Genomic DNA, 11,930 nt, shown 5'->3' on the forward strand with positions numbered 1-11,930 from the left:
GTGAGACCCTATTTCAAAATAAAGAATAAAAAAATAGGGCTGGGAGCCGGGCATGGTGGCGCATGTTTGTAATCCCAGCATTTGGGAGGCTGAGACCGGAGGATCGCAGTTCACGGACAACCTCAACTACTTAGTGAGACCCTCCGTAACTTAGTCAGACCCTGTTTCAAAATAAAGAATAAAAAACAGGGCAGGGGGTGTAGCTCAGAGGTCAAATGCCCCCAGACCCACAAAAGAAAAAAAAAAATAGGGTTGAGGGTATAGCTCAGAGGTAGGATGCCCCGGGTTCCATCCCCAGTAACAAACAAACAAACAAACAGCTTAACTATGACCTCAGAGATTCTACTTTTTCTCATCTGCTTATTTTCCCACATGCCACCACAATTAATTCTTATCTTTATCCATTCTCCTTAATGATCTCTTATTTATCTCCTACAAGACCTAGCCATACTTTCTACCTCACAGTTTGAAATTGACAGTTCTGACCCGTGCTTCCTCCTCCTCCACCCACGGGCCTTGCGTTCTGACTCCCCTCTCCCCAGTTAAGAAGGGAATCATGGCCGGGCGTGGTGGCGCACGCTTGTAATCCCCGCGCTTGGGAGGCAGAGACAGGAGGATCGCGCAGGTTCGAAGCCAGCCGCACGCGCTGGCTTAGGAGACCATTTCCAAATAAAAAATGTAAAAAAAGTAGGTCTGGGAGTGTAGCCCGGAGGTAGAAGGGCTTCCAGGAACCCCAGTACCACCACCAAAAAAAAAAAAAAAGAAGGGAATCATGGAACTCCTCTCATTAAATGCCAGCTTCTCTCTAGAAGCTCTGCACCCCGATCCCATTGATCATGCTAGGACCACAGTCATGATCTCCTCTTTCTGCAATCTACCCTTCAACTAGATGCTTCATATCAAGATTTCAATAGCTGGTGCCTCTGACATTTTTTAAAGTTTTTGTTTTTGCAGGTCTGGGGGTGGAACCCAAGGGGATTTAACCTCCGAGCTACACCTCCTGCCCTATTTTTTATTCTTTATTTTGAAACCGGGTCTCACTAAGTTGCAGAGGGCCTCACTAAGTAGCTGAGGCTGTCCGCAAACTGTGATCCTCCGGTCTCAGCCTCCCAAATGCTGAGATTACAAGCGTGCGCCACCACGCCCGGCTTGCCTCTGACATTTTTGAGGTAGCCCATATTCTCCCTTGAATGTGCATTTCTGACTTTTCTAAATAAATCTGTCTCTGGGGGGGGGGGGGAGTTAAACAGCCTTTAGCCCCCGTTTAATAAAACGAGCTCTCACATACTGCTATCTTCACTTGTGTGTGTGTGTGTGTGTGTGTGTGTGTGTGTGTGTGAGAGAGAGAGAGAGAGAGAGAGAGAGAGAGAGAGAGAGAGAGAGAGAAAGAGATAGATACTGGAAATTGGGCATTCTACCTCTGAGCTACACCCTCAGCCCTATTTTTATTTTAAAATAAAGTCTCACTGAGTTCATGAGAGTTTCACTACTTGTTGAGGCTGTTCTCAAACCTGTGATCCTCCCTGTCTCAGCCTCCCAAGTGCTGAGATCACAGGTGTGTGCCACCATGCCTTGCTGTCTTCAGATTTTCAGCCAAGATTTGTGAAAAACTTACATATATTCCCATGTGTCTCTTCCTTTTACTCCCCTCTTAGCTCACACCAACCTGATTTACATCCTTAAAACACCAACAAGGGCAGGCCTAGCTAGAGTCCTATATCCTCTCTGAAATATTCAACAAAGCTAAACTTTTCCTCCTTGAAAAGCTTTTCCCACTGGCTTCAACACCCTCCCCTCCAGTTCTCCTTGTCATATGCTGCTCTCTCTCTCACTTCACATTTCTGTATGACTTGTGAACAGAGGAAATAGCTGCCTTTATTTCAGACTAGTTCTCAAAGATGTCTATATAGTGATTATCTTGGAAGATAACTCTCTCTGGAACAACTAGGTATGCTTACTGCCCCTTATAAGCGATTTGGGCTCCTTAAGTCCCAGTTCCTTCTGTAAACAACCAGTCATGCAGAGGTGTTATCTGGCCCTCTTCAACATGATACTGTAGAAACTAAGGTTTGGAAACCAACACAAATGACAACATTAAGGATACTGCTTTGCTTTGAGTAATAAACCATTCACGTCTTTGACTGAGGAATCACATGCCTTCTGCTAACATCCATGAAGCTATCAGGCTAACTTGCACAGAAGGTAAAATTCCACATCCTTTACGTTTCTTAACACTTTCTGGCAGCCCTGTTTTGATTTTCTTGCTAGCCACTACTCCTTTATTTTTATTTATTTTTTTACTTTTTTATTTACTTTTTTATTTACTTATTTTTGCAGTACTGAGAATTGAACCCATGGACATTCTATACCCCCAACCCTATTTTTTTATTCTTTACTTTGAAACAGGGTCTCATTAAGTTGCAGAAGCCTCACTAAATAGCTGAGGCTGGCAGAAAACCTATGATCCTCCTGTCTCCACCTCCCCAGTACTGGGATTACCAGTGTATACCACCACACCCAGCAAAAAACCATATACTTGGGTTAATATCACCACAGCCCCCTCACAATGAAACCAGAGCCTCATGTGGCTGCCTGCTCCCCAGGCCTTCCGCCTACACCAGTCCTGGGCAAGGCACTCTTGCACACAAGGCTGGGCGCACCTGCGAGCTGCCTGGAGGGCCACACGCTGCACCATTCTTCCTGTAACAAGCTCTGAAGGGCTCGTGGCCCTGCCAACACTGTTATCTCAATGTATACCCACACCACAGGTGGCCTAAACTCCAGAAGGTGGCCTAGTGCCAGCACCTCCAGACCAGCACTAGTTGGCCAAGACCAGCAAATTCTTGGCTGTCTAGTGGGCCATCCCACACTTTTTCCAACGAGGTCTGAACCCTTCCAAGTTTATTCTTCCCTGGGCATTTTCCCTTGCCCCTATACTGCCATACTGTTCCTTACATCTTACAATTTCTTTTATTTTAGCGACTAATTATATTAAATTTACTGTTAAAACTACTGGGTGGTTTCTGTTTCCTGCCTGAACCCAGAATGCAATGCCATAACAAACTAAAGCACTTTTTTTTTTGGGGGGGGGGATGGAACCCAAGGACATTCTACCTCCGAGCTTCCAAGCTACACCCCTTGCCCTATTTTTTTTTTGGGGGGGGTAGTACTGGGGATGGAACCCAGGGACCTTCTACCTCTTGGCTACACTCCCAGACTTATTTTGTATTTTATTTGGAAACAGGGTCTCTTAGGCCAGCTGAGGCTGGCTTTGAACCTGCGCGATCCTCGTGTCTCAGCCTCCCAAGCACAGGGAATAAAAGCGTGCGCCACCACGCCCAGCTCCTTGCCCTATTTTTTATTCTTTATTTTGAAACAGGGTCTCGCTATGTTGCAAAGGGCCTATGTAGCCTAGACTGTCTGCAACCGTGATCCTCATGTCTCAACCTCCCAAATGCTGGGATTACAAGCATGCGTCACCATGCCTGGCCTGTAACAGGTTTTTTGTTTTGTGATACTGGGAATTGAACCTAGGGGCATTCTACACCCCCAGCCCTATTTTATTCTTATTTTTAAACAGTATCTTGCTAGGTTGCAGAAAGTCTCCCTACTGGCTGAGGCTCTCCTCAAACCTGCGATCCTCCTGCCTCAGCCTCCCAAGTTCTGGGATCACAGGCATGTGCCACACTCTGCTATTTCAACAGGTTTTTACAAGTAAAGGCTTTGAAATCATAGATTTTTGTTGAGGCTTCTCTTCTACCACATAATAGGCGATGATAAGTAATAGTAGAACCTTGGGCTGGGCTTGCACATTTGCAATCCCAGTACTTGGGAAGTTGAGACAGGAAGACGGCAGATTCACAGCCAGCCTCAGCAATATTGTGAGACCTTCTGTACTTAGTGAGACCCAGTTTCAAGTTAAAAAAAAAAAAATCTGGGTGTGGTGGCACATGCTTTTAACCCCAGCACTCAGGAGGCTGAGACAGGAGGATTGCAGGTTTGCCGCCAGTCTTAGCTGCTTAGGGAGGCCCTCTGAAAATTTGTGAGACTGTTTCACAATAAAGAATAAAAATTAGCTGGGTGTGGTGGCGCATGCTTGTAATCCCAGCATTCGGGAGGCTGAGACCCGGAGGACAGCCTCAGCTACTTAGTGAGGCCCTCTGCAACTCAGTGAGACCTGGTTACAAAATAAAGAATAAAAAATAGGGCACAGGGTGCAGCTTGGAGGTAAAATGTCTCTGGGTTCCATCCACAGACCCGCAAAAAAAAAAAAAAAAAATTAGGAGCTGAGAGTGGTGGTGCAATGTTTGTAACCCTAGTACTTGGAAGGCTGAGACAGGACGATCTCAGGTTCATGGCAAGCCTCAGTGTAGTGAGATCCTCTGAAACTTAGTGAGACCCTGTTTCAAAATAAAGAATAAAATGCTGGGCGTGGTGGCGCACGCTTGTAATCCCCACGTTTGGGAGGCGGAGACAGGAGGATCACGCAGGTTCAAAGCCAGCCGCGCGTGCTGGCTTAGGAGACCCTGTTTCCAAATAAAAAAAAAAATGTAAAAAAAGCTGTGCTGGCTTAAGAGACCTGTTTCCAAATAAAAATATATATAAAAAAATAGGTTTGGGAGTGTAACCCAGAGGTAGAAGGGTTTCCAGGAACCCCAGTACCACAAAAAAAAAAAAAAAAAAAAGGCTGTGGGTGTAGCTCAGAGGAAATGTCCCTGGGTTCCAAGCCATCCTCAATAACATACGTGCGCAGACGGACACACACACACACACACACACACACACACACACACACAGTGGGACCATAGTCAAATAGTAAGAGAACTGATATAACTAGATACAATAAATACCCACTGAATTCTAGCAGTTTTGTTACTCGTATTAAGCTAGGAAAGAGAATGGTATTGAGGGAAAAGAATTAGTCTTGAAATCAGAAGCTATATATCGGGCATGGTGGCGCACACTTATAATCCCTGCGCTTGGGAGGTGGAGACAGGAGGATCACGCAGGTTTGAAGCCAGGCACACTTGCTTAAGAGACCCTGTTTCCAGATAAAAAGTATAAAATACGTCTGGGAGTATAGCCCCGAGGTAGAAGGGTTTGCAGGAACCCCAGTACCACCCCCCCCCAAAAAAAAAAAAAATCAGAAGCTATGGGTCCAAGTTTAAAAGATTAAGAAATCACCTATGGAGAATATAGGTATGAAAAAACTGGGTAACTGGAATTAGTGGCACATACCTGTAATTCCTGCTACTCAGGAGACTGAGGCAGGAGGACTGCCAAGTTTAAGGCCAGCCTCAGCAACTCAGCAAGAACCTGACTCTATGCTTGTAATCCCAGCGCTTGGAAGGCTGAGACAAGAGGATCGCACAGGTTCAAAGCCAGCCTCAGCTACTGAGTGAGGCTCTCAGCAACTTAGTGAGACCCTGTTTCCAAATAAAGTATAAAATAGGTCTGGGAGTATAGCCCGGAGGAAGAAAAGACCCTGGGTTCCACCCCCAGCAAAATAAAATAAAATAAAATAAAATAACATGAAATTTTTTAAAGGGCTGGAAATGTATCTCAGAGGTAGGGTGCTTGGATGGAAACTAGGAGCATTCTACCTCTGAGCTACACCCCCAGACTAATTTTTTTTTTTTTTTTTACTTTATTTTGAAAGAGGGTCTCACTAAGTTGCAGATGATCTAAATAGCCGAGGCTGGCTGCAAACCTGCCATCCTCCTGTCTCAGACTCTCAAGTACTGAGATTACAAGCGTGTGCTACCTACCATGCCGAGCTGTATGCATCTCAATATACCACGCTCAAGGTAGGGGAAACACTACAAAGACTGGAGTCCTACATTATTTATCTCTTTAAAACCTTTAAAGAGAAGATGCTGTTTTGAGAGGTCAGACTGGGAAAGAAGGCTGGGGCTAGGACAAGAACCACTGGAGAAGCTACACAGTAAACTCAGAGATCACATTTAAGGCCAAGGACTTGGAAGAAAGGTGCTAGAAGGCCTGTAGTCACATGAGACCTAGCAGTATTGTTTTTGTTTCTAACCAGAACCAGGCTAGACGTATTGACCTCCAATAAAGAAACCTTTATCGTGTTTGTATGCTAAACATATTACCATTGAGAGTCTCAGGCAGAAAAAGAGAAAACAGATCTCTGCTTCATTTTTCCCCCACTCTCTGACAGAGGCTTAAAAACCAAGAAAAAGAATCTCATTAATGAAGGTACAGATATATTCTCCTCAAATCAGCATGACATTATTTGCTAACTCAACAGACATACTTCCTAGTGCTTGTCCAAACTGCCACCATGAAATGAACAGTCCTCATTGTTGCCTTCTTGGCTACCAATGAAGTAAAACCCAATCTTTTAGTAGGTCAATGAAAAAGAGCCTGGTGAGAAAAGATATACACTGGGACAAGTGGATTCATCTAGTTTGTAATCAGGGCACAGAGATTGAACCAAAAAGGTATTCATCTCTGAACTAGGGACTGGGGTCCTCAACAAGAACTGTATACAAAGTAAGCAGATGAAAAGGGACAGAATTCTGAAGCTCTCAATTCCCGCCCACGGCCTATTTCTCTGAGAGATAGTCACATTCCACTGGATAGCATTCCTAATACACCCCTTTTCACTTGAGCTAGGGGCTATCTCTTCTTTAAAGTCAAAGGGCCTACTCTAGAACAGAAATTAGCAATGAAAAGCATGGCTAAAACCCAAGGCCCTTGGACAAAATGTGTTGGGTTGAGTACATGGCTGTACACGTTAGATAAAGACATCCTTAGAAAAGTATTACGTGTACATATTGCAAGTAAATTGTTTCATTTATTACCTGTACCTTAGCCCTTTTCAGAGTCCACGAAGAGACAAGATTAGAAAACACAGATTTTGCCGGGTGTGGTGGCGCACGCTTGTAATCCCCGCGCTTGGGAGGCAGAGACAGGAGGATCGCGCAGGTTCAAAGCCAGCCGCGCGCGCTGGCTTAGGAGACCCTGTTTCCAAATTTTAAAAAAATGTAAAAATAGGCCTGGGAGTGTAGCCCGGAGGTAGAAGGGCTTCCAGGAACCCCAGTACCACACACACACACACACACAAAAAAAAAAAAAAAAAAAGAAAAAAGAAAAGAAAACACAGATTTAGCCAAGTGTGGTGTGCATGCTTATAATCCCATTACTTGAGAGGCTAACAGGAGGATCACAAGTTCAAAGCCAGCCTCAGCAACCTAGTAAAGCTCTCAGCAACTTAGTGAGACATTGTTTCTAAATAAAAAATAAGCCTGGAGTTATTGAATGCCCCTGGTTTACATTCCCAGTACCACAAAACAACAACAACAACAAAAAAAAAAAAAAAAAAAAAAAAAAAAACAGATTTAGCTAGACCTGGTGGCCCACACTTGTAATCTCAGTACTTGGGAAGTTGAGACAGGAGGATTGCAGGTTCGAAGATAGGCTAAGCAGGTAGTGAGACTCTCATCAATCTAATCAGATCCTGCTTTAAAATAAAAATAAAATAGGACTGGAGAGATCTCAGAGGTAGAATGATCCTGGGTTCAATCTCCAGTTCCACAGGAAGGAAGGAAGGAAGGAAGGAAGGAAGGAAGGAAGGAAGGAAGGAAGGACAATCTTGCATTCCTTCCAACAAGCTAACTGAACCAGCAATAGACACCTGACAATTTCAGTCAAAATAGGTTAAACAACAGGTGAAGCCAGACCTGGAAGCATAACTTTAGTACTTTGGAGGCTGAGACAGGAGGATCAAAAGGTTCAAGACCAGTCTCAGCAACTTAGCAAGACTCTCAGTAACTTAGTGATATCCTGTTTCAATACAAAAATAAAAAAAAGGCTGGGAGTGTAGCTACAAGGTAGAATGACCCTGGGTCCAATTCCCAGGGCTTTGCCCCCCAATAAAATCCAGGTGAAAAGACCATATAAAATTACATTATTTTTTTTGAGCTACATCCCCAGCCCTATTTTATTTTTTATTTTCAAAAAGGGTCTCACCAAGTTGTGGAAAGTCTCACAGAATTGCTGAGGTTGGCCACAAACCTGAGATCCTCTAAAGGTACATTTTTAACTGCTTGATAAGCTGGTCACAAAAAAGAGTGAAAGGTCAGCAATGGTCATACTGGGCATTATTCAAAATGAGTAACATGACCTATGGAAACAGAAGATGGGGACAGGTAGTAAAAAAGAAACAGGGATAAAGATACCAGGCAAATGACAAAGAGAACCACCACCTCTGGCTTGAAAATTCTGATTCCGATGAGGCACGTTTCCTTCTGTTGTTTCTGGATATCTGGAATCTACGCTTTTTTGTTGTTGTTGTTGTTGTTGTACTGGGAATGGAACCCAGGAGCGTTCTATCTTCAAGATAAGCCAAGCCCCCAACCCTATTTTTTATTCTTCATTTTGAAACAGGGTCTCACTGAGTTGCAAAGGGCCTAAGTAGCTGAGGCTGTCCGCAAACTGTGATCCTCCTGTCTCAGCCTCCCAAATGCTGGGATTACAAGCGTACGCCACCACGCCCGGCTTTACAACATCTTTTTTACTAGAGTATTTCTTATGTCCAAGCTAAAGACTGGAACAGACAGTATATAGTAAAAGTATAAAAACAGTGCATGATGGGGTAGAGGAACAACATACTTTCAATCTAAGCATTCTATGTAATGCTAAACTTACACCAAGAAAATTAGGGGCTGAGGATAGTTATCAATCAGCACCGCATTATGGCAGCCTTATTAAGATAGGAAAGAGTTGGTAACAACTTTGACATTCTAAGTTCTTTTAACTAAATCATGGTGCATACATGCTGGCAATGCTACACCACCATTAGAAGCTGTAAGAAAGTCTAGGTATCCCTTTCCACCCAAACTCATGCTCCTTGACTAAGGAACTAAATAATTAAGATAGCATAGGACAGTTACATTGAATGACATGGGAAAATATTCACAATATACTAAGTAAAAAAAAAGTTACAAAATGTATACTGTATTTTCATCAGGAATGGCACTTTACATAAATTTGTATATACACATAAAAATGAGACCTCTGTGCTACCTATATATTCTTTTCTTTGTATGTGACCTTTTTTGTGTGTGTATGGTACTGGGAATTGAACCCAACAGTATTCTACCTCCCAGCTACATTCCCAGCCATTTATTTTTTTTTTTTAAACAAGGTCTCATTAGGTTGCTGAGAGCAATCTGAGGCTATCCTTAAACTAGTGATCCTCCTGTCTCAGCCTCCCAAGCACTGGGATTACTGGTGTGCGCCACCACACATGGCTCTTTGTGTGACTTTCAAAAACAAGAAAACTCTCCAAAAATATTAGAGGCTGGCAATGGTGATGCGTGCCTGTAACTCCAGTACCTGGGAGACTGAGACAGGAGGTTCAAAGGTTTAAGAACACCCTCAGCTACCTAGTGAGGCCCTTTGCAACTTTGTGGGACCCTGTTTCAAAATAAAGAATAAAAAACAGGGTTTCAAAAATAAAAATAAAAAAGAGCTTGGGGTACAGCTCAGAGGTAGAATGCTCCTAGGTTCAATCCCCGGGACTGCACACTCACACACACAAAAAGGCAATCTAATTCTAAACAGGGATAATCAAGCTGGCTGCTTGTAAACCCAGCATGGGGGAGGCTGAGACAGGAAGATCACAGGTTCCAGGTCAGCCTCAGCCTCTTAGTTGAGACGCTCAGTAATTGTGTGTGTGTGTGTGTCACTGGGGATTGAAGCCAGACATTCTACAACCGAGGTACCCCCCCAGTTCTAGTTTATTTTTTTATTTCGAAACAGGGTCTAAGTTGCGGTGGGCCTCGCTAAGTTGCTGAGGCTGCCTGCGGAGTTGTGATCTTACTGTTTCACTCAACCTCCCAAGTATTAGATTACAGGCCTGCACCACCTCCCCCAGCTGACTCGTAATTTAGATAGAGATTGTTTCAAAAATGTTTTAAAAAGGCCAGGAGCTGGGCGTGGTGACTACACACCTGTCATCAGGAGGATCACTGATTCCAAGCTGGCCACAGCAACTTAGTGAGACCGTGTTTCAAAATAAAAATAATAATAATAATAAAATAAAGGTGGAGTATAGCTCTGAGGTAGAATGTTCTTGGGTTGGGTTCAATCCTTAGTACCTTCCCTCCCCACATACACAAAGAGTGTGCAAATGTCTACTAAAAGTGCTGGTGTACATGTCAAGGCAAACTAGAGCCAATACTGGAAAACAATCCTAACCAACAGGTGCAGCTGATAATTTCTATTCAATGAATGGCAGACGAAAAAATTTTAGGCATTATTCACTTAATTGCTACAGAATATCAAGTTAGGTTTCCTTTTTTAATATTAGAGGAAAACATTATCAATTTTTTACATGAGAAATTAAGGTATGAACTTACATCTTATTCAAACAAAAGCTGGTCCCAAGAGAATTTTTTTTTTTTTGGTGGCACTGGGGATTGAACCCAGGGGCATTCTACCTCTGAGCTACAACCCCAGCCCTATTTTATTTTTATTTGGAAACAGGGTCTGGCTAGGTTGACGAGAGCCTCACTACTTGCTGAGGCTGTCCTCCAACCTGTGATCCTTCTGTCGCAGCCTCCTAAGTACTGGGATTATAAGTGTGCCCACCATACCTGGCTCTAAGAGGAATTTTTAAAGTGGCAAAGTGTGCCTGTTTCACCATGGTAGAAATACATTTAAAAATTCTTCGGCTTATATTGACGAATACATTTTAATTACTGGAAATTAAACCAAAGAAGATGAAAGCAACATTACCATACTTGGGGCCTCCAAGTTTAGGTACATTGAAGAATTTCTTATGTGAACTGTCGTTTAATGTTTCAATAAGGTACTCAAAGGTGTACCCTGAAAAAGAAAAAAGTTGTACTTATATGAAACACAGCTACAAAGTAGATCCACCCCCCAGTACTATGGATTGAACCCAGGGACCTTTTTACAAACTGAGCTACACCCCCAGTTGTTGTTGTTTAAAATAGGGTCTAAGTTGCTGAGGGCCTCATAAGTGGCTGAGCCTGGCTTCAAACCTGTAATCCTCCTGTTTCAGCCTCCCAAGTACTGGGGTCACAGGATGAGCTACCATGCCCCACTCCAAAGTATCTTAATCAAAGTTAACTTACCTGAAGCCAGGAGTGGTGGTGCAAGCTTGTAATCCCAGTACTTGGGAGGCTGAGACAGGAGGGTTGTGGTTAGCAGACAGCCTCAGCTACTTAGGGAGACCCTCTGCAACTTAGTGAGATCTTGTTGCAAAATAAAGAATAAAAAATCGGGCTGGGCTGTAGCTGCCACCCCCAGTTCGGGGGGGGGGGGAGTTAACTTACCTGAAAACCAGCTCTGTACAACAGAATTTTTGCAATGGTGGAACAATTCTATATTCGCACCGTCCGATTAGGTAGTTATTAGCCGCCTACGGCTACTGATCACTTGAAATATGGCTACAGTGACAAAGAACTGAATTCTTAACTTTATTTAATTTTAATGAAAGTCACACTTGGCTAGTGTTCACCATAACTGGACATTACAGTTCTAAACCAGAACTCTTTTCAAGTAAAAACTGTAAAATAACTGAGTACCAAACTGTGTTGAAGAACGTTTGGAAACAGACAGTAAGAATCATCTAAACAATGTAGAGGCAAGTTTTTGAAAGACATGGCCTGAACATTGTGTAAGTTCAGGAAGAACAATTTTAGAGATTGATTTTAAAAAAAAAATTAAAACACACTGTCCACAGAGGACTGATCAACAGATAAAACAAAAAAACCTGTCAGGTAAGACTTTAGTAGGTCTTAAGACTGAAGATAAAACTGAACAACAAAATATCTGGGTGAATGATCATATTCTCCCTCAGAGACATGTCCTCTGGTTCTGCATCAATGGAAGACCCAGAAATCTCATGTGAAGATTCCCTAGCTGAAAAGAAC

At 43.1% G+C, this 11,930-nt stretch overlaps 1 protein-coding gene across 2 annotated transcripts in view; it reads right to left on the reverse strand.

Annotated features, from left to right (window-relative positions):
- The window catches only part of IREB2 (iron responsive element binding protein 2), a gene marked incomplete at its 3' end in the record, with an annotated part of 59,672 nt that extends 48,820 nt beyond the window's left edge, over positions 1-10,852 (reverse strand). For both annotated transcript variants that reach the window (XM_080692900.1, XM_080692899.1), the window contains exon 1: positions 10,768-10,852. The remainder of the gene's footprint in view (positions 1-10,767) is intronic.
- Positions 10,853-11,930: the final 1,078 nt, after the last annotated feature.

This window comes from Muscardinus avellanarius, assembly GCF_963383645.1.
Source record: "Muscardinus avellanarius genome assembly, chromosome: 3".
In the NCBI taxonomy this organism is placed as follows: Eukaryota; Metazoa; Chordata; class Mammalia; order Rodentia; family Gliridae; genus Muscardinus; species Muscardinus avellanarius.